At 42.6% G+C, this 23,988-nt stretch overlaps 2 pseudogenes across 2 annotated transcripts; both read left to right on the forward strand.

Moving 5' to 3' along the window:
* Positions 1-4,312: 4,312 nt before the first annotated feature.
* LOC308571228 (putative protein FAM10A4 pseudogene) lies at positions 4,313-5,741 on the forward strand (annotated as a pseudogene). The gene has a single exon. The product of its transcript is annotated as a putative protein FAM10A4 pseudogene (transcript).
* A 2,766-nt stretch (positions 5,742-8,507) lies between these two features.
* On the forward strand, positions 8,508-9,743 carry LOC308572385 (putative protein FAM10A4 pseudogene; annotated as a pseudogene). The gene has a single exon. The product of its transcript is annotated as a putative protein FAM10A4 pseudogene (transcript).
* Positions 9,744-23,988: the final 14,245 nt, after the last annotated feature.

The raw sequence follows: 23,988 nt of genomic DNA on the forward strand, positions 1-23,988 counted from the left end.
AAAGTTAAAACACTGATGCTTTATGTCAGACTCCAAAATCTCGAAATCCTACTCCCAGTTGTACAGTCATACCTCGGCTTGAATGTGCTTCGGGTTGAGCGTGTTTGAGTTGTGCTCCGCAGCAACCCGGAAGTAACAGAGCACATTACTTCTGGGTTTTGCCACTTGCACGTGCACAGATGCTCAAAATGCTGTAACCCGCATGCACAGAAGCGGCGAAAAGTGACACACGCGTGTGCAGACGTGCCGTCACTAGTTACGTTTGCTTCTAGATGCGATCGGGGCTCTGGAACGGATCCCGTTGGTATCCAGAGGTACCACTGTATAGAAGCACTCCTGTTTCTTTACTCATGTGACTCTTATTAATTTCTCCAAACATTCCCACATTGTCATGCAAGCAACACTTTCTGATAGAAAATATGCAGTCTACACTTCTTACCCAGCTAAAGTACGTCATCCTAAAGTCTCCTTCTGGTGGCGTGAGTTTGCTTATAGAATCACCATCAACATTTCACCTGAAGTGAAAGCTGAACCAAATGTAGTTTCTCCTCCAGTGAAGCACAAGCGGATCGTCAAGTGAAGCCACAATTAGTTCAGTACAATCTAGCCTCTGCAGATCTATAGGATTTCAGTAAATGTCACATAAATTGAAGCATGAATCTAATTAGAAGGGGTTTTGTCAGGCAAGACGTTGGAGGAATTTCATAGTACATCAAAACAGTTTCAATATGAATAGCAATATTTCTTGATCTCTATGCATTTTATGTATAGCCATTGTTTGGCCTCAGAGTGAGATATTTGTGTCATAATCTTTTGCAAATCTTCAATGAAGCATATAGCTAAGGTGTACATTTTTTGAAAAAAGACATGAATCAGTATGGTTCCTGAGATGACCTGCAAGAGATCTCTATCCAGGTAATGACCTGGAATGAACATAATAAGCTGTCCCATATCAACATGAATGGAGAGAACCTCAAGCAATGGCAGCACAGAGTAAAGGGGTGTCTTTTCCAAGCATTAGGTCCACCCCTCTTCCAAGTGTAAATGCTTAGTTCTGGGCTCACAAGACAGGATAGGGATTCTGTTAATGCCCAACCCACACTACTGCCTCCTTTCATGAGCTAACAGATGTGATCTTGACTGTGGTGTTGAAAACCTCCATTCTCATTATCCTGAAGGAATTTAAGGTCCATGCTGAAGCTTACTCAGGCATAGGCAAACTCGGCCCTCCAGATGTTTTGAGACTACAAGTCCCACCATCCCTGACCACTGGTCCTGTTAACTAGGGATGATGGGAGCTGCAGTCCCAAAAGATCTGGAGGGCCGAGTTTGCCTATGCCTGAGCTTACTTGACTGGTGCACCTCAGAATTTCCTGGCCTACAGAACTACCATGAGCCTGTGTCAGGTTATATTTGGTCCAACACATCTGGAAGGTCAAAGACTGGATTTTCTTTTTCATATGTTGTTGTTGAGCTGGGCATAGGGGAGTTTATTATGATTGGGGAATTCTGATATGTTCCCTATGTCAGAAGAGATTACCACAAGTTAGATTTAGTCTCATGGTGGTTCCAGTATCTGTGGGGTATGTGTGTTGGTCTACATATTTCAAAATGAACTAAATAAAAGCTAATAATCCAACTGTATTTAAATAATTCATTACAGACCTTTAAAATAAATATATAAACTATGCTGTTATAGTGTACAAAATCTGATAAATGCTATCCATTTATCAAAAAAGTAGTCCCATTTTTCATTATTTTCTTTTCTCATTTTGGTCATGGCTTCAAGATCCCACATTTTTATGATCCGTTCTTTTCAATTTGGTACTTTAGATGGTTTCTAGTACCTAGGATATATCAATCTAGCAGCTGTTAACATGTTCTCAGTGTTCACTTTAAAAAATAATGGATCAAGACTTATAAACCAAGGATTTTTTCCATTAAAGTGTTTATTCTCCTTCAATACTTTCCCCGCAAAGGGACATGTCTATCATATATGATGAAGGCATATCACTTTTAACCAATTTTTTTCCTGGTGTATCCAGAGATCCTGCTGTTCTTGTTTTTATCTTGAATATACTTCTGTTTTGGCTTAAATCTGTTTGAAATCATATAATGCTATTGTAGCGTTTTAATTTTATCATGTTGTTAGATATCTTGGATACCTGTGCGGAAAGTAAATATACAGATATCATTGATGATCATGTCTCTGCCATGCTATCTAGTTATACCTTCCTTATTTCAATTATATTAAAATAGGCATCATATGTATAAATGTGAGTCTCGTTCTGCTTTGGAAAATGATTGCACACACTTCAATACTCAAGATTTCCCCACCATTACCGGTAGGTCCCTGGCCCGTATGGGTAAATTGTGAAACTAGTCTCTTCAACCATAGCATCTGGAGTAGACAATATCCAAGCATTCCTACAAGGCCAATGCATGACGTGGTGGTGACAGTGTTATATTAATTTCCAAATGTAGTTCACAATAATCAAATGATAATAGGAATACAAGGAGGACTGGGATAAGACACGTAACAAATACCACCTCTACCTGGCAGGTTCATGGCAGTGGGATGGCCAAGACAGTACCTCAAGCGGTGAAATGGGATGTTCCAGTCCTGCCCCTAGCACACAGACTACCATCCTGCAACCCTGAGTTGAAGACTAGATTGAATGTGTGACCTGTCCTATATGTTGGATCAATGAAATCCGAGACAGCCCCATAGTTGTCATCATCATCATCATAAACCTTATTGCGCTAGCCAAAGGCCATGGCATCATTCACAAAGGGAACAAAAGGAAAAGCAACAATAACCATAAAAACGATGAAAACATCAGGCACTGCAGAAACAATAAACCACGATCACGTCTCCTTAAAATTAGTTGTTGCATACGAAAGGATAGCAAGGGGTTCTCAGGTGGAATGTGCCAGCTTAAATATCCGAATCACCTTTGCAAATGACCGCTATTTTATTTAGCTCTTTTTTCCCTGATCTTCTTAGCTGCCAACGCATATAGTGCTACTTTATAAGTTACGAAGTCATCAGTATTACTCAGCAGCCATTTCACCCTTTCCGCCTTGTTCGAGTGTGTTCCATTCATGAGCAGGGGTTTTATAAATCGGTCTCTTGGCTCTATATATAGTGGGCATTGCAATAAATAGTGGTACAGGTCCTCTATGCAAGCTTGCCCACACAGACAAAGTGTCTCCTTGTACTGTACTTTGCCATACCGACCATCCAGCACCGATTGGAATCGTAATTCTGTAAAAGCAATTCTTAGTACAGCAAGTGGGAGCTTTGTCAAATAACTAGCTCGGCTGTGCTCCGTTTTGATAAAGACTCTCCTCCCTGGAAGAGAGGGGAGTGGTTGTGGGCGGGAGACCGAGCTCTGCCCCTGGTAGGGGGCATTAGCCCTCTCCCCTCCTTACCTGGCTGGCGCCCACGCCCACCGGAGGTAGCCAACCAGGTGCCTCCGGGGGCGTGTGTAGCAGCTTAATGCTGTGGTGCCAGCTCCACCTCCTCCTCATTCGTCGTCGTCCCTCAGCGAGTCACCCACCCTCCACTCCCATTTAGCTCAGGGTATAGGTTTTTGGCCTTGCTATGGACCTTAGGTTGGTCGCCCTGGTTGTCTGGGGGGCCTGGTAGGAATTTTTCCATTAGGCATTAGGCCTTCTGGTTTTTTCGCCTACCTCGTAGCAATCGTCACAAATTTTGTAGTATTGGTGGGTAGGTTAGGCATTGGATTCATGTGTTGTGCTGTGTCAAGGGCTAGGTGTGGCCATCGCCTATGCTATCTACCATGGGTTATTCCGTTAAAGGAATCTGGTGGTTGTGTATTCCGTCCGATGCCTGCTTGGCGGGAGGCCATGGCACGACCCTCAGTGACATCAAGGGGTGAGCCTATAGTTGGATGAGCATCAACAGGCTCCACCTACTGTTGAATAAACCCACCACCTATAGTCATCCAATGCCTAAGCCAATACCTTTTCACTGCTGTAATCAATAAAGTTGTGGCCTTTTCTTGCCCATTAACCTTATATCACGTATCCTTGTGTATTTATTTCACATAGCGGGGTCGGGCCCTCGATCCACAAGTAGGAACCATGGTGAACTTTTGGTAGAGGCAATCGTGGTTAAATCCCTTTCTGCATTGGACCTGAAGAGACAATCTCTTAAGTGCCATGGAAGTGTCATCTCTTAAGGGTCATGGAATCTCTTAAGTTGTCATGGAAACAATAAAGTTCCAAGCTGGCCCTACATGGCAGGCCACAGCATGGATGCTGAAGTTACCCAGGATCAAGGCCCTGGAGTTGTCCAACATCACACTTGAGGCCACCTCAGGAAGCCAGTGCAACCATAAAAATAGCAGCCGAAATTTATCTCTTTAGCCCAGTTACCAGGTACAGATATTCATAGATTTGTCCATTGTGGAGGATAGATAGATATTTAGATAGAACTGCATTCACAACAGCTCCATGCATAGATCCTCCTTGTATATAGTTGAAACTACCATGGAAAAAGAAACTGAAGTTTTTTATGATGATTGAAGGCTTGCCATGTCAATCCTGACAATGACATCATCAGAATGCACATGGATTGTGACAACAATAAGCTGTGAGGTGGAATTTTTATCCCCTTTTTCTTTGCTGGTACAGGTTGAAGGACTGGTTTCATTTGCAAGCTTTATGATGTGCTACTAGTTTCACCCTTTTGAAGAGCTGGCTCTTGGAAATGTCCTGTCTGATTCCCATGGACCTCAAGAGAGTGAAGAAACTTCAGGCCTTGGTCAATTTATATAGCCAAGATCCTGGGCTTGTGGGTGACAGGCAGCTTGCTGTATTGCGGACCCACGTGGAGAATATATTACAAACTCACACGGGTGCCTCTGGGAGAAAGGTACTTGAGGAGGAAGAGATATTTGAGGCCACAAACTGTGATGAAAGTGATGTCGAAACGGATGAGGACAATGAGATTGTTGAACCCGACCAAGATATTCTCCAAGAAATGGGAGATGAAAATGTGAGACTAACCAGCGAGATGATGGATCAGGCTGATGAAAAGCGGGAAGAGGCTTTTGACGCAGTTGATAAAGGCAATCTCCAAAGAGCCATTGAATTGTTTACCGATGCCATCAAGTTGAACCCCCAGTCCAGTGTCACATATGTGAACAGAGCAAGCACCTTTGTGAAACTAAAGAAACCTAATGCAGCCATCAGAGACTGTAAGAAGGCCTCTGAACTGAACCGGAAATCTGCACAGCCATATAAGTGGCAAGGGAAGGCTCATATGCTCCTAGGTCGTTGGGAGAAAGCTGCTGAAGACTTCACCATGGCTTGCAAACTTGATCGTGATGAGGAAACTCATGCTTTGCTTCAGGTGGTGCAACTGAAACTTCAGAGACTCAAGGAGTTTCATCACAAATGTGAGCAAAAGCGAGAGTTAAAGGAAATTCACAGAAGGTTAGAAAGAGTCAGATTGTCCCTGGAAGAGCAAGAGCGAGTCCCAAGAGAGGAGAATCCCTGGGATGAAATGGCCAGAGCAGGTCGGAAACATCTCAAATCTTTCCTTACCCTTTTAGATCCCCGGGTAATGATGGCATTCCTGGATGTGGTCTGGAATCCTGAAAACATCTACAAATACCGAAAGAAAAATGTGATAACTAAGTTCACTCGCAAACATTAATTTGAAGGTCAACTACATGTGGCCTGATAACTAAATAAACTCACACATAGAACTCTCATTATTTTCTTTCTCTCCTTTTTGCAAAACTAGTTATGAAATTATGAAATAACTTTAATGAGATAGTTCCATATGTAGTGCAAATAAAGAAAACAATGTAAGAAAACGGGATATGTAAGTATTTGTGGTTCTGCAGTCATAAATTAAAATGCTAACAGCAAATGTTGAAGTGAATAAATGATTTTAAATAAGCACTTTCACAGGTGTAGTGAAACTTAATTCAAGATTAATTTGTGCCTCCCTAGGGTAATTTGAACACTCATCCTAAATGGATGGACTCAAATCTACCTTAAGTTATTGTTTCCATTAAAACAAATGGAACCGTCATTACTACTTTGAATCACATTGCTTTCAATTGTACATAATTATACCCAGCTTTAGTTGGAGTTAGTTTGAACAATTTGATCTTTATGGATTCTGGTAGGAACCTACCTACGAGAATCTTGGATCAATCAAGCTAGGAATGTAGCTATCCGGCTGATTTCACACTTCTCCAATGGCTGCAGCACTGTTAAGACTGCTGGCTGCAGTGCCATTGCACCTTGGAGTCAAAGGGGGAAACAGAAAACCTTCTGCATCTCGTCTCATCTTATAAATAATAGTTGTGTTGTTGTTTAGTCATTTAGTCGTGTCCGACTCTTCGTGACCCCATGGACCAGAGCACGCCAGGCACTCCTGTCTTCCACTGCCTCCCGCAGTTTGGTCAGACTCATGTTTGTAGCTTTGAGAACACTGTCCAACCAACTCGTCCTCTGTCGTCCCCTTCTCCTTGTGCCCTCCATCTTTCCCAACATCAGGGTCTTTTCCAGGGAATCTTCTCTTCTCATGAGGTGGCCAAAGTATTGGAGCCTCAGCTTCACGATCTGTCTTTCCAGTGAGCACTCAGGGCTAATTTCCTTAAGAATGGATAGGTTTGATCTTCTTGCAGTCCATGGGATTCTCAAGAGTCTCCTCCAGCACCATAATTCAAAAGCATACATTCTTCGGTGATCAGCCTTCTTTATGGTCCAGCTCTCACTTCCATACATTACTACTGGGGAAACCATGGCTTTAACTATACGGACCTTTGTTGGCAAGGTGATGTCTCTGCTTTTTAAGATGCTGTCTAGGTTTGCCATCGCCTTTCTCCCACGGAGCAGGCGTCTTTTAATTTTGTGACTGCTGTCACCATAAATAATAGTACATCCTGACAATTAATAGATTACACCCCACCGGGAAATTAATAGGTTTCAGGTGCTATTCCCCTCGAGAGTCACACATGTGCATGACAAAAAATAAACCCAAATTGGGGGGGGGGAATTATCGGCCAAATATTTTAGCCCAGCTCTAGACTGATGCCGTTATTTCGGAGCACTCCCATTATTTTGATCAAAAGTGTTTCAGAGCGTGACCTAAGAGAGTTTGCTTGCCAATGACTTTCATCTGTGGCTCTGGGGCTAGCTGATCTTAGGAAATTGAGGGAGCAGAGGACCTAGGCAACCACAGCAAGATTTTAATGCTTTATAGAGGTTTGCCAAGGAAATGATGCCCAACAAATTTCAGTTTGTTGTCTTTCTGAGGGACGATGAAACCATGTGCAATCTTATCCCACTGTCCTCTTATAATGATTCACATAACTCTTATTGCATAAACCACATTGTCAACACCTTAGCACAGTTCTATTTTCTAGCACTTGCTTCTTTGGAATGCGGGGAGCTAGGGTTTTTCTTTTCTTTTTTTGTTTTGCTCCCCCTCTTTTCTTCCCTTCTATTTTGAATTCACTGTGGGGGTATAAGCATAGTTCCAAACAGAGCAAGAGTTTTCAGATAAAGGTACCCGTGCCTCAATAATAATAAGTACCCAAAGCCTGATGTTAGTGAGCTTTGTCAGCGTCACTAGTTAGCGATTGTTTTTTTAAAAAAATTACTGTAGAGATATGCTTGTATGTGGCCATTGGACCTGGTATTTCATGTTTAGACAACCATCTTAGGTAGCTCACACCAACCTCAGACTTGGAATCAGGTTCCATTGCAGGCAGGCAGACATATTTTCACATAGAGCCTATATGCAGGCAGACTTGAGTTTGCCATGGTGTGCTCAAGAGGCAAATGCAGACATCACAGCACCCCAACACATATTTGCAAGCAAGCACTTGTCACATTCACACTTCAGAGTTTCAAGTCTCAAAACATCTTACACGCATTAAAAAAAGCAATGTGTTAAGTGATCCTTTCATTGGGATTACCAGGCATTTTTTATTAGTTGTTTCAATGAGTTATGGGTTTTTTAAAAGCACAGAGTGATGCCTCCTGGGCCACACAGTTAACTGGATGTATATCCCAGAACTCTCAAAACATTGCCCTCCAGTTCTGCACTTCAGTGGAATGTTGGACAAGCTACCATTCAGGAAACTTGCCTGGTGTTTCTGGTTTTCTCACTGATGAATTCTTAATAAACTTCCCCAAAAGTATGAAAGCCAGTGAACTATGAAAGTATGAAAGCCTTAGTTGAATGACCTGACTAACTGAACTGATTAAAACTTGCAGCAGCCATGCTTCAAATGGATAACAAAAGCTTGGCAACCATGTCTTCTGATGCATTTATTTCATCACTAATGGATGATGTGCATAGATACACATTCTAATGCAGCATTTTCTTTAAAAAAACCAACAAAAATTATTAAGTTGTCAATACCTGGAAAGTCAACTTCAAGACTGCAGTGATGTCATAATGTATGACATCAGCAGAACTTGACATAAACCAAACTGCCATAGCGACTGATACTTTCAAAGTTCTGCGGCTTTAGATAAAGTACAGCAGCTGGACCACATGGAGGGACACATGAGAGATGAGGCCCTTTTCTCCTCCATGATAGAAGTGATTTTCTAATTCAGCCACTGTCTGTACACGAGCCTTACTTTTTTAAAAAATATTTGCCCTGAGAGAGGCAGTTTACTGTATCCAGCTGGTCATCCGAGCTTCTAGCTGGACGGGGCACCATGGATCCTAAAAATGTTGGTGACCTTCAAGCTTTGCTCAATCTGTACAAACAGGATCCAACGCTCTTGAGAGCAAAACAACTGAGCTTCCTAAGAGATTCGTTGGAGAGCATGGGGGACACCATTTCGGGTTTCCAGAGAATTGAAGCCTTTCCTCTGAGACTTGGTAAAGAGGAAGGGAAACCACCCGAGCAGCTTACCAGTGAGGAGAGTGATTTAGAGTTGGATGATGATGGAATGATCAAACCAGATGAAGATGAACCCCAGCAAATGGGAGACGAAAATGTGGAGGTTACAAATGATATGAAAAGCAAAGCTGAGGAGAAGAAGGAGGAGGCATATGCTTTCCTGGAGGCAGGAGAACTGCAGAATGCTATTGATCTGTTTACAGAGGCTATCAAGTTGAATCCCCAGTCACCACTCCTGTATGCCAACCGAGCCAGTGTCTTTGTCAAATTGCAGAAGCCCAATGCTGCCATTAGAGACTGCAACAAAGCATCAGAGCTCAACCCTGATGATGCACAGGCCTACAAGTGGAGAGGGAAAGCACATATGCTTTTGGGTCACTGGGAAGAAGCTGCTGAAGACCTTGCGCTAGCCTGTATATGGGATTATGATGAAGACACCAATGCCCTGCTAAAGGAAGTGCAACCCAAGGCTCTGAAGGTGATCGAACACCACACCAAATATAAAAGAAAGCGGACACTGAAGAAGATCCAGAAGATCCAGGCAACTCTGGACTGGATTAAGAGTATCCTGGAAGAACAAGAAAAGGCACAGAATGAAGAAAATACTTGGCAGTGGATGACTCGAGCCTGTCGGAGGTACTTGGACTTTTTTATGGCTGTTATGGATCCTAGAATTATCCTGGCCTGGCTGGATGTAACCTGGAACCCAAACAATATCTCCAAATACCGGGACAACCACAAGTTTATGAAGTTCATTGGTCAGGTTGACTGAAAGTTGAGGCCAGCCATAAATAAGCCTTTCATTAAATTAAATTGTAGTGCGTGGCACCATGCGATGTTTCCTTTTAATGGCTTAATTTAATCCAGAGACCTCAAACTCAAAGGGGTTTCAGAGTGGGTTCCACCACTCAGCAGAAGCCCAAAGGTTAGGGCTAGTGACTAGCTTCTAAGAATACTCCTTGCCATATAAACCGTCTATATCTTGCCTGCCCAGATTCCTTTCCTAGAATGGCATCTACAGCGGTGGAGGAAGCTGATTGGGCCCTTAGGGTGGTGCACCCAGGGGTGGGCCGCACCACACCACGGGGCCTCTGGAGTCTGCCTGCCTCCTCCTGCAGTGTGTGGCTCGGCCGCACTATAGGCCCCACTGTGAGTGCCGTGTGGCTTTTTGTCACCCCCCTCAGTGGTGACACCCAGGGCGACCCACCCCCACCGTGCCTCCCTCCCTCCACCCCTGTGCATCTATCACAATCACCTCTCCACAGCCCCCCATGCTTGAGCACTCTTTACAGCTCCCAATGTCTTTCCATCTAAGCTAGCTTCCTGTTTTTCTCCACTTGCCCTCCAAAATCTTTCATACGCCATGGCGTCTGTGCCCCACCCCAATTCTGTCCGTCTTATTTCCTGTTATGTCACACACATTAGCAGCCAATGCTAGCAGGACTTCACATCCTGCCCGACCTCTTTGACACCCACATAATTTAAGCGAAGCAGCAGAGAGTTAAATCGCATAGTAGCCAGTCTCATAGAATCATAGAATCATAGAGTTGGAAGAGACCACAAGGGCCATCGAGTCCAACCCCCTGCCAAGCAGGAAACCCCATCAGAGCACTCCTGACATATGGTTGTCAAGCCTCTGCTTAAAGACCTCCAAAGTAGGAGACTCCACCACACTCCTTGGCAGCAAATTCCACTGTCGAGCAGCTCTTACTGTCAGGAAGTTCTTCCTAATGTTTAGGTGGAATCTTCTTTCTTGTAGTTTGGATCCATTGCTCCATGTCCGCTTCTCTGGAGCAGCAGAAAACAACCTTTCTCCCTCCTCTATGTGACATCCTTTTATATATTTGAACATGGCCATCATATCACCCCTTAACCTCTTCTCCAGGCTAAACATGCCCAGCTCCCTTAGCCGTTCCTCATAAGGCATTGTCTCTTCTAAGGGCATCTCTTCATAGCCCAATATATAGTTCAGCTACGTATGTGAAAAGTTGTAGGCACTCCATGGACCCTAAAGGTGTGATATGTTGCCTTCCACAGATTTAGGCTGATACCCTTGGTGCCAAAATGGCATACTCAAATCCAGAAAAGTTTTGTGTTGGAGGGAGGGAGGGAGATGAGAGGGAAATGGTACAACACAAGGAGAAACTATTGCAACATGATGCAAGCAAGCAAACAGATTCAAAACAAATGCATTTAATTCAATAACTTAACAATAATATAAAATAAAAACAAGCCTCTGTGATGCAGGAATCTCAACAATTGGTCCCCCCCATCCAATCTGAAACCAGACCCTGCTTGCTTTTGCAAATGTTCTAGCAGTTGCTGCACCACTTAGTTAAAATGTTTGCATGGCTTCAAGGTATCTCCAACATGGACATTACAATACAATAAGCTACTAACACAAACAAAAAACAAAAAAGGGGTAGAGAAAATCAAGGATAAATAATAATAAAAAAACAAGGGGTTGGCAAGCAAAAGGGGGGAAGCAATAATGGCTTTAATCCAATATTTTTGCTTAACTGGTTTGTGGAATGGGTTCCTTATCTCACTGCTGTTGCTGTTGTTACTTCAAACCTTATGCTGTACAGTAGAACTCGCAAAACTCAGATCGAATCCAAATCCTTTTACAGAAAGTGGCATCGGAAACACCAATGGTAGCAGCTGCTGGGAAACGAATGTTTGTGTTGCCCACATTTTTGGTAGATTATTTAAGACAAATTCCCTTATGTTGTTGTTAGTCGGCTGTTAGAGTAAGAATGAGCAGATGGTTAATCAATCTCAAAATGCCCTTCAGGATCTAGAAACAGCTGTGTACGGTCAGTGCTAGTAAACCCATCCAGAGTAAATGTGAATGGGGAAAACACACAGCATGGAAGCATGATAATTTACACAGAACGCTACAATGAGATTTGCCAGTATGCAAACATTTCTTAAGCGGTGAACTTTCCAGAATCAACTCAGCTAGCAATTATGTTGTAATTCTGTAGTTCTCCAGTGTACAAGTCTATGTTAAATACCACTGCCACCAATAGACTTTGGAGGCATCTCCCTAATAATATTAAAGTTACATTATCTTTTGCTAAGTGCTAAATTACAAATGATACATTTCTTCTGTACAGTTATCCTAGCAAATATTTTATGATCTCATACTGCTGCCTTAGCCATACTATCAAAATTTGTGTTCTGGTTATTTTTTCCTGCCTTTTACCCCTTTGTATAGTGTGCTTGTATAAATGAGATTTTCCTAAATGTCACATTGTTCTCATAAACCCAGAAGTGGCTTGCTGGGCATGGGGGAGTCAAATTACCTTCTTCTTGCTGCATGTCTATTGATTGCTGAAATATGGAAAGCATTGTCTGAATTTAACACCTCGTTATGGTGAAGTAATACTGTATATAGATAATTGTGTTACATGAAAAATTTACCTGGTACACACATTTCTTGAAAGCTGCAAAAAACAGTAAGGTGCAAATGAATGTTGCTGAAGGGTTATCTATTTTGCAGTCAGTCAAACTACCCTCCCTGTTCTTTCCCCAAACCCTTTATCTACAAAGGGGTTGTCTAGGAACACATTAATTTTAGTTAATTCCAGGCTTGTCCTCCCTCATTTAGCTGAAGTTATGCTGAATGCTGATGCTCCCCTTTCACAATCTTTTGTTGTCAGCTGTCTGTCAGAAGGACAAAACATGTGAGTGCCACTATCTGTGAAGTTTGGGGCAGCTGCCTGCTGTGAGCTGCTGACCAGACATGCAAAGAATCTCATTTCATATCCCAAACCAGAGAAATACATCAGGTGGAATGGTGCTCTGCTTGTCATACAGAATCATAGAATCATAGAGTTGGAAGAGACCACAAGGGCCATCGAGTCCAACCCCCTGCCAGAAAAGCATTGCAAATTGGACAAACACAATTAGGGTTAACAGAGCTTTCGGTCCTCACTGCCCCAAGAGCATGCTTCTATGGAAAACGGAGGAAAGGTTGTTCCTTCTCATCAAAAGATCTGCCAACAGGGCAGAGGATGGGAATATACCTAGAAGCTATAATCAGGGTTTGCTCCCTTTCTTCCTTCTCTTACCAACTGGGAGGGAGTTGTGCAGGGAAAATTCTGCTTTATTGAGCAAAAGACTTTCCATGTAACCCGCTTGGGAATGGAACCCAAAGTGAGTTGGCATAAACACGATACTTTTTATCTAATTATATAGAGCATCTATAGTGAAATGGGAGGTGATTATTGGAGGCATGGCATGATCCAGCAGTGCTGACTTGGGCCCCAGACTGTGGGTGCTCAGGTGGCACCACACTGCAATATTATGACATCTGGCGGCGGCGCAACCACTGGGCCTGCGACTGCGCCTCTACCCCGGGGCCTCTGTTGGGACCCACTATGGCTGCAGACGCATCTCAGAATCACGGAGTGCCGGAGATATGATGGCAGCCAGCAGCTGGCAGTGCGTGGTGGCAGTGGCAGGGGGCAGAGGCCAGGCACCCACAACAACAAAAATTATGGGTGCCCAGACCCACAGGGCCGACTGGAATTGGCACCAATGATTTAAAATGACACCTGAATTGTGAAGAAATGAAAACTGAAGCTTACTACACATTTTTTTTCAACAAAACTTCCTTGAAGGCCAATCCAGTCCATTTCTGTTTTGAAACTTACATAGCCAAGTTAGCAAAATGTCACAGAGTTGATTGCTGCATTGTCCAATGCGTGCCATTGTTCAAGTCAAAGCAGCTGATACATTTGCTGATAGAATTCTGTGAAAAGCTAGTTACTGAAACTGAAATATTATTCCAATGCACTTTTGTACAAAGCCTTAATGGGACATTTATATTCTTGTGTATGCCACCAGGACATGATTAAAAATGAGATACTGCATTCAAAATCTATATACTTGCAGAGACAGATTTCCACATGGAAAACATGCCTGGGGTAGTATAAAATTTAAGAGTGGGAGTGGAAAAGTTGGAAGGTGTTGGCTCAAATCTCACTCCACTCTATAAACTCACTTGCAGTCTGGGTTTTGGAAGCATTTGTAGAAATTTTAGATGGGGTATACAGTATGTGTACAACATTCACACCTTTTTCTTCAGCATTTTCTAGACTAAATTGTAAAAGAGAGGGAGCACACTATATCTTTCTTACTGAGCAACTTATAGACACACAATATCAAGAGAGGAACAATTTTACCTCCTTAATATGTAAATAATGCACATTGCAAAACAATGTACAGATCTATTTACATATAACATACAGTAGGTGTTTGATAGCCCATTTTCAACAGATTTCTCCAGCATCCCTAGTCAAGAGGAGTCTCTAAGTGAAATTCAGTCAGATCTGTTAAGTCCCTTAGCAATTTGAAGGGGAAAGGATTACAGCAGCAAATAATCAGGAATCACATCAATTGGTGTAATTCAAGATATTAATTTGATCTGTTAGGGATTAAAGAATATCTCAATATGCTTCTTTTCTCAGAAGTAGCCTATCAGTAGTATTCATCCATGGGGATAGTTCCCTTTTGGGAGTTGTTCTTGTTATGAACACATATGCAAAATGAAGTTGCTGTTTTGGGGAAATTCTGAGTGGGATAGGCATTGAATGTGTGAATTCGTTAGAATTTCACCATACAGTGGTACCTCGGGTTACAGGCGTTTCAGGTTACAGACTCTTCAGGTTACAGACTCCGCTAACCCAGAAATAGTACCTCGGGTTAAGAACTTTGCTTCTGGATGAGAACAGAAATTGTGCGGCAGCGGCGCAGCGGTAGCGGGAGGCCCCATTAGCGAAAGTGGTACCTCAGGTTAAGAACAGTTTCAGGTTAAGAATGGACCTCCGAGACGAATCAAGTAATTAACCTGAGGTACCACTGTATAGAATTGCATACTTAGTAAACCAGTTGTTTACTTAGTAAACCAACAGACTCCAGAATGATTTACGGTAAGTTCTTAACCCAAGGTACCACTGTACTGTGAAATACTAGCCAAAATCATCAAATGGCTCTTCCTGAAACTCAGTTGTGGGGCAAATACCGAAAAATCTTAGTAAAAATATAGGAGATCATAGAAATAACACATCATTACAAAGATACCTGCGAAGATGACATGAAACTTGGCAACGTTAACTCTGCCGTGTGGGAATCCTTTGCAGACTACTGAAGTGCCTGGAGACAGACAGTCAGGTCATGTACCCACAGCAGTGACCAGAGGATCAATGGCTGCTGGGAGGGACACAAAGAGAAAAAACTCCATGGTACGCCTCCATCAGCATAACCAGAGGCCTTTATCTGTCCTAGCTGCAACAAAACATGTCTCTCCTGCATACAGCTGGCGCTGTAACTCTCCAATGGTTTAACTTCACCCGCATAAGCACAATCTTCCATTGTCTCCCAAGAAACATGAATGCCAACCAACCATGGGTCCTACAGAAAGTGCTGAGAGAATTGCATTGGTTGCACTCAGGAAATATTGGCCTCCTGCATTCTTGGCCATTTATGTATACATATGTATCTCTGGGTGTTTTGTCACCTCAGTGCAATGCAGTTCCTTGTGTTATTTTCATTATTGCTACCTGCCTTGGGGATCTATGGACAGAAAGACTAAATAAATAAATGTATCACAGCTAGCAGCTGGTCTGTTTTGCAATACCTCGAGTTACTTTTAAAGTCTATTTCTCAAAAACATTAGAAAGCTGCTAATCTCCAGGTGCCACCATCATAGAAATTGATATAAGGTCAATAATAAGCTTTTATCTACCTCACACTGCATGGATAGGGTTTAGAAATTATTATTTAAAGCACTTCTTTAGAAACAATAGGTAGTTTAAAAATACTTGACCTATTTTGCTTCTCTGATCTCTTTCCTTGTTACTATGCCAGGGGCACTCAGCACAACGGATTTCTATGCCAATTCTGAGAGCCTGGCAGGCTTCTTAGACATAGAACTTCCCTTCATGTTCAATAAAAGTTACAGAAATGTGAGCCACCCAAAAAGAATACACACCCTTTGTACATTTGCTCCTCAACAGTCAGAGCAAATGCATGCCATCTTTTGCATGTTTAAAGCAGGATTAAGTACCAAATCAGAATTGCCCCCTGATTCCTTGTGAAAATATACAATGTGACAAGAACAGTCTTCCAGTTTGAGAAATATTTTAGCACTATTTGCTTATTCATTTAAATTGCAAGTGCTTGCTCTGACTTCCCCATCGTTCAGCCCAAACACTGAGGTCCAGCTCCGAGGGCCTTCTGGCAGTTCTCCCACTGTGAGAAATGAAGTTACGGGGAACCAGGCAGAGGGCCTTCTCGGCTGTGGCACCCTCGCTGTGGAATGCCCTCCCATCAGATGTCAAGGAGATAAATAACTATCTGACTTTTAGAAGACATCTGAAAGCAGCCCTGTACCTGTATAGGGACATTTACAGTGTTTGAAGTTTTATTATTATGTTTTAATATCTGTTGGAAGCCACCCAGAGTTGCTCAGGCAACCCAGTCAGATCGGCACAGTGTTAGTAGTATTAGTATTTCTGCTGCGTTTATTTACTTTGTGAGATCAACAGATAGCCAAGTCTGATGGATAGTGGCTTTATTTTGGGAGATTTGTTGATGCCATCACATCACGAGTAGCATTATGACAGAATCCAAGTTTGTTACAAACAGACCTTCATCCCAAATTCCCTGTTCCCACATGAGCCCTTGGAACACTGAGAATTTGGTACTCTCTGTGTTGTAATGTTCGTGAAATGAAGTAACAACAGGAATTCTTTCAAAGTGTTAATTCTATCACGCAACAGCAAGCTATCAATCTGCTTTGGGACACATTTTTAAAAGAAAAGCCTGACTAGCTTTTCAGACACCTTTTAATTGAATAACTTGCTAAAGAAATGACTGTAGCAACTGATCTTATAGTTGAAGTCTTGTTTATTCTGTTATATTTTACTCCAAGAAGACACATTTATCCTAAATAGAACCCAATAAGGCAGACATGTACAATTTTTTTAAAAAAATGTGATCCCATTTAGATCCTAAGATGAAATTTTGCTGGTAGCTCTTAGAAATATTAAATAATCATTTTTTGGAAATTTTAAATCATATTAATTTTAATCACTTTTTTACAAATTTAAATTTTGTAACTAAAATTTAAAATTTTAAGTAAGTCCATCATGTGACATATCATATTAAAGCCCATGAAGTTCTGAAGAGATTGGTGCTTTTAGTTTTGACAAATCTCAATCCTGGGATGAGCTTTAAAGGCTTTTGTGTAGTCCTGCAAGGTCAAAACTGTCAAGTTTTTGAAATTTCAAACCCTCAGAACTCAAAAACGGAATGAGATAAAGAAATAAAATTTTAGATTTAAAATTAGTTTTGATAATTCAACAAGTATGATTAGTTATTATGGCTAATGCCCACTAATCAAGCTGAAGCCATGAATTTTACCATTCCTTTTTTAAAAAGCCATCTGAGTAGCTATGACAGTATCTTGTGGTAGTCAACTGCCTTACAGCCTACATCAGGTTATGTGCTGATGTAGAATGTGTGCTCATTCACTGTACTGAGGAAATAATTAAACTCTACCCCACTTTTCTTACATGTAATTGGATGTAGGGATTTCAGTATGTTCTGTTTCGGTAAATTCTTGTGGCTGTTCAAAGAAGCTTCTTCATAACAGTGCAGTTGGGAAGTCAAAGAAGTCACTCATTCCTTAAATACTAAAAAGCAGGGATTTCTTATAATTTTCTCTGGGTTTTTCCACTAGTCTATTTGCATCTCTGCACAAATCCTCTTGTTGGAATGGCCTCTGCCAATAGCTTTGCCTTGCTGAAAATGAAAAAAAAAGTGTCAATTTGACTTCTGTAGCATGACCGACATTCCATTTACAGCTTGTGTCATCAGCAAATGATAATTCTTGTGGGATTTACATGCCCTTCTCTTGGCAAGTCATCAAAACTGCATCCATTCTCAAGGAGCCACTTTAAAAGCTTCTCAGAAAGTGATTTATATGCACATAGGAATAATCCACATCTTCTCCCCAAAAATCTAAAGCGAGGCTTCACCTTCTGCTTTTATGAGCCATTTTAAGTACGCTGATAAAATTTATGATTTTTAGGGAATTTTCAAGGGACCACAATGTAAAAGCTCTGAAGCCCTCAAATATATAAAATGTTGTAGCTGTTTTCTTAGATTCCCTGACTTTCAACCCTTTAGCTATGAAAGTCAAAGCTTTGAGTTGAAGCCTCATCTTTCTTTTGACTTTGATGAAAATGGTCCTAAATGTGGGCAATAAAACAAGGGCCACAGAATTTTTAAGGAGGCTATAAACCAAGACCATTTGTAGGCATTCAGTAATTCTTCAATTGTGGCAGGTATAATATAGCTATTGTAGAGAAGAAGAGACAACCACCACATAGCAAATTAAACATAATCCTGTTACTCATGTTGTTGTTGTTGTTTAGACCCCATGGACCAGAGCATGCCAGGAACTCCTGTCTTCCACTGCCTCCTGCAGTTTGGTCAAACTCATCTTAGTAGCTTCGAGAACACTGTCCAACCATCTCGTCCTCTGTCATCCCCTTCTCCTTGTGCCCTCCATCTTTCCCAACATCAGGGTCTTTTCCAGGAAGTCTTCTCTTCTCATGAGGTGGCCAAAGTATTGGAGCCTCAGTTTCAGGATCTGTCCTTCCAATGAGCACTCAGGGCTGATTTCCTTCAGAATGGATAGGTTTGATCTTCTCACAGTCCATGGGACTCTCAAGTCTCCTCCAGCACCATAATTCAAAAGCATCAATTCTTCGGCAATCAGTCTTCTTTATGGTCCAGCTCTCACTTCCATACATCAGTACTGGGAAAACCATAGCTTTAACTATGCGGACCTTTGTTGGCAAGGTGATGTCTCTGCTTTTTAAGATGCTGTCTAGGTTTGTCAATCTGAACACACCCAACTTATCCAGTCTAAACACACCCAACCCCCTCAACTGTTCCTCATAAGACTTGGTTTCCAGACCCAAATCATGTTGGTTGTCATCCTCTGCACACATTCCAGCTTGTAAATATATGTTGGGAACCATGCTAAGGAGGGCTGCACTGAGGAGGACTGGTGGGTGCCTCCTCCTGCATCTTCCCAGGAGCAGGAGGACAGTATAGATTTGGAACAGCGGTTTCAGAGTGGCATAGTTCAGAAGGCAGAAGCTGGGAAATACTGGATGGGGAACAGCTAGGAGAAGAAATACTGGAAGAGAGAGTGTTAACAGATTTACAAGTCATTGGGCAGTATTCCTCCACCGCCCTCCCCAAGGTCGAGAAGAGCTCAGAAATTCTCAGAACAGAAAGCACAGAGGGTATAAACTTAGATTACAAGATGTAGGAGTGATGTAGATTAATAGGGATGGGGGAGGTGTGAGCTTTAATTGGGAGTACCACCATTTCTAGGGAGACATGTTCTTTTGTCATTCACTGTGATTATTAAAAAATCTAACTGGTAAGACGTTCCTTTTGTTTGATCTTATTTCCTGCCATGGGGGAGGAAGCTGATTCCCCGAAGCCTGACAATATCCTTCTTAAATCGTGGTGCCTAGAACTGGACACAGGTGTGGTCTGACCAACGCAGAATAGTGGTACTATTACTTTTATTGAGGTGGACCCTTCATAACTGAATACTTTAATAAATAAACAACACATAAAGGTAAAGGTACCCCTGACCATTAGGTCCAGTCACGGACGACTCTGGGGTTGTGGCGCTCATTTCACTTTACTGGCCGAGGGAGCTGGCGTTTGTTTGCAGACAGCTTCCAGGTCATGTGGCCAGCATGACTAAGCCACTTCTGGCAAACCAGAGCAGTGCACGGAAATGCCGTTTACCTTTCCCACTGGAGCGCTGCCTATTTATCTACTTGCACTTTGATGTGATTTCGAACTGCTAGGTTGGCAGGAGCTTGGACCAAACAATGGGAGCTCACCCCATCACGGGGATTCAAACTGCCGACCTTCTGATCGGCAAGCCCTAGGCTCTGTGGTTTAGACCACAGCACCACCCGCGTCCCTAAACAACACATACATACATTTAATTAGTTTACCAAAGTCTGCAGTGCTGACATCATTTGTGAGATCTAGGCTCTCCATCATCTGGTGAATCATCCTTGCATGGAATTCTAACAGGGAGCAAATCCTTATACACACAGAAAAAGGCACCAAATTTTAAAACAGCAATGGAAGAGCTAGGAGTGAATTCAAGCCGACAATACAAAGGGTCTTCACCCGCATTCATTTATTTTTTGGTGTAATTTAGAAAAATGTGTGAAATCGCACTTATTGCTTGGGCCATGTCTCGAGGATCCCATCCTGCACATCTGGATTCTGTTCAGCATGAGCATGCCAGCTGCACTGGATGATTAGAAACAGTCAAAGGCATGACTCATCCAACCTCTCTTTTTCTATGGAATGTGCAATGGTAAGTATAAAGCCAAGGTTGGATTAAGCAGAACTAGCATGAGTGTGTAGTGTTTTCCAAGTGTGAGGTTTTATCTTCTTGATTAAGATTACATTTTATATGATATAGCATGGTAAGCTCTCAAGGCAGAGTGCTAGTGGATCTCTCTGTATACCTGGATCTTTACAAGGTTTGCTTCTAAGACCAGAGAACTGTATTATAGTAAATTAGTTCATGTTGTACCAGCATCTCTTAAAGTTTATGTGGATGGTATGTCATGAGAAGGACACTGACAAACTGGAACGTGTCCAGAGGAGGGCAACCAAAATGGTCAAAGGCCTGGAAACGATGCCTTATGAGGAACGGCTAAGGGAGCTGGGCATGTTTAGCCTGGAGAAGAGGAGGTTAAGGGGTGATATGATAGCCATGTTCAAATATATAAAAGGATGTCACATAGAGGAGGGAGAAAGGTTGTTTTCTGCTGCTCCAGAGAAGCGGACACGGAGCAATGGATCCAAACTACAAGAAAGAAGATTCCACCTAAACATTAGGAAGAACTTCCTGACAGTAAGAGCTGTTCGACAGTGGAATTTGCTGCCAAGGAGTGTGGTGGAGTCTCCTACTTTGGAGGTCTTTAAGCAGAGGCTTGACAACCATATGTCAGGAGTGCTCTGGTGGTGTTTCCTGCTTGGCAGGGGGTTGGACTCGATGGCCCTTGTGGTCTCTTCCAACTCTATGATTCTATGATTCTATGAGACAATAAACACTATATTTTGAACTTAACGGAGTAGGTAAGGAATTTTATCAGGGAACTCTGGAACAGGTTGACTACTGGAAAGCAGGAAAACTCTGATGTTTTGCTGGATGACGCTACTGGAGTCATACTCTGCTTATTACATTGGTCAAAATGTGCTGTAGTAGTATCCATCCATTAACAGATAACATGTTACAGACCAAGTGACTTCTACAAGTCTAATGTTCTTGAGCTGCACTCACAATGCAAAAATCTCCCTTTGCATTTCAGCTTGAATTCAAGCCATATTGTGTCCAAAACACAAGGTAAAGGTATAGGGACCCCTGAGCATTAGGGCCAGTCGTGGCCAACTCTGGGGTTGGGGTGCTCATCTCGCTTTATTGGCCGAGGGAGCCGGTGTCCAGCATGTGGCCAGCATGATTAAGCTGCTTCTGGTGAACCAGAGCAGTGCACGGAAACGCCGTTTACCTTCCCGCTGAAGCGGTACCTATTTATCTACTTGCAGTTTGACGTGCTTTCGAACTGCTAGGTTGGCAGGAGCAGGGAATGAGCAACGGGAGCTCACCCCGACATGGATTCGAACTGCCGACCTTCTGATCGGCAAGTCCTAGGCTCTGTGGTTTAACCCACAGCGCCACCCGCGTCCCTTCCCCTGTGATATAAATCCTGCTAAATAAAATAAATGACTTTGCATTTAAAAGCAGAAGATGCTGCTATAACCTTCATGGCACAAATGAAGCTGTCCCATGGAAAAGGGATGGTTATAGGGAGAGTTTCATTCCTAGCACAACGGCTACAGCATTATCTTTGGTCTTAGCACATGGGAACAATGAAACCACCATTTGGCAAATACACTGGATGGTCTGAGTAACAAATGATATGAACTGATTCACTGTGAAAGGATTCCCAACATCTGGCAAAAGATGGATTCTGCAGACTTCAACAGCTTTATGGTATCTATCTATTTATCAATCCAGAACCTATTGCTACAGAACAAATATAACATAAAGCAATGTCTTCTTTGATGTAGTTGTAATTTCAAACTTCCTTGAGATATTTGACATCAGCATTTTCTTTGGGGTGGGGACAAACTTGCCCTGCTTCTGGGTGAATATTTATTAAGGTCAGAGATGAATACTGAAGCTATAATTCACAAGGCTGTTGAGAACTGGAATTGAAAAGTGATTGACAACTTAATGCAGTGCTAAGAATAGCTAGATTTGACTGTTGTCTCACTGCTCTGTGGCCTCCAAGTTGTCAGTGAAAAAGGTGAGCGATGCTAAAAATTCTGAATCGCTGGTGATTTCTGTAGATGAAACACCAATCATTATGATCATCAGCCCTCTTTCACCGTCATCAGTCAACCATTCTCAGCACAACAGCGCCATCCCTATTCATGGTCTTCTTTTAGATATTTAGATTTAGCCATACCAAGGCAAAAGACAAGAGCTCGCCTTTGTTACAGGATCCATAGTTCTTCAGTGTAGCAACAGTGATCAAATGCATATTAGCCTAACCTGATTTTGTCTGTGTGGCTTTAACGTCAGTTGCCAAGTCTCCTGAGACTTAGAGCTTGGGAGTCCCTGGGGTGCAGTCTGGAAGTTAAAGAGTGATGCCTGGAAGACCAAGGGGTTGGGTCTGTGGGAGGTAGAACAGGGCAAAAGGCCATTCACAGCTGCCAATCTCCAGACCAGTTGCTCTGCTGACCTAATGTAAGAGTATTGACCCATTCCTTCCTGGTTGCCTAGCTACCGTCTCATTTCTTTCCATGCTTCAGCATACACTTCCATTGCCATTTGTATCCTGACCTGCACCACTAAGTTAAGAAGGAGATTTAGATGGTTAATTCCTTCATTACCAGCCAACTCCTTGATGATGAATTTCACAACATATTTTGTATTATTTCTAACAACAAACTACAAATTTAATCAAATGAGGGGAGGGGGGACAGGACAAAAGACTGCAATAGCCTTCTGCCCCTAATCTGCTGTTTTGACACCATTCTTATTTGCTGCTTCCTCCCCAATTATAGTTTCACTTCCAATCAGAGATCACATAAGCCCTAGGTACGTGTTGCTCACACATAGGGTATGTGTGAGTTCAAATGCTTTTTGACTCTCCTCTATCAAGCCTTCCCCACCACCACCCCTGACAATGGAGCATTGGGGGGGGGGGTTATCTGTTCAGGAAGGTCCAGGAGCAAGTACCTCTGTGTCATGTTCCAATCTGCAATGCTTCCAGTTGGGTGTTTATTGCGAGATTGGTGCTTCTCCTTCGTACAAATTCTGTTCAAAGAGTCTGCACGATGTGTCTCTCTATTTACTCTTTCCTGCGGAAAATCCATATAAGTAAACAAATCATGGCCCATCTGTGATATCTCAATGACTTGCCTGCAAATTAAGCCTGTGTCTAAAGGCTCCCATTGTTGTGTTGGTGCCCTGATCACACAGAGCCCCTGCGCAGGTTGGCCTTGCCAGCTGCACTCAATGAATGGTTGGTAGCAAGAACAAATCACACACACCCCCAGCCCAAAGAAGCACATCCACCATCAGGGTGTTACACACAACCAAGGGCTCATCCACACTCCCAAATGCCCCATGATTTCTAGTAATGGGTCCAAGAACGGCCTTGGTCCAGTATATCTGAAGGAGCGTCTCCCCATCATTCTACCCAGACACTGAGGTCCAGCGCCAAGAGCCTTCTGGCGGTTCCCTCACTGCGAGAAGCCAAGTTACAGGGAACCAGGCAGAGGGCCTTCTCGGTAGTGGTGCCTTCCCTGTGGAACACCCTCCCACCAGATGTCAAAGAGAACAACAACTACCAGGCTTTTAGAAGACATCTGAAGGCAGCCCTGTTTCGGGAAGCTTTTAATGTTTGATGTATTATAGTATTTTAATATTCTT

The sequence above is a fragment of the Podarcis bocagei genome (genome assembly GCF_964188305.1).
Source record: "Podarcis bocagei genome assembly, chromosome: 13".
Taxonomy (NCBI): domain Eukaryota; kingdom Metazoa; phylum Chordata; class Lepidosauria; order Squamata; family Lacertidae; genus Podarcis; species Podarcis bocagei.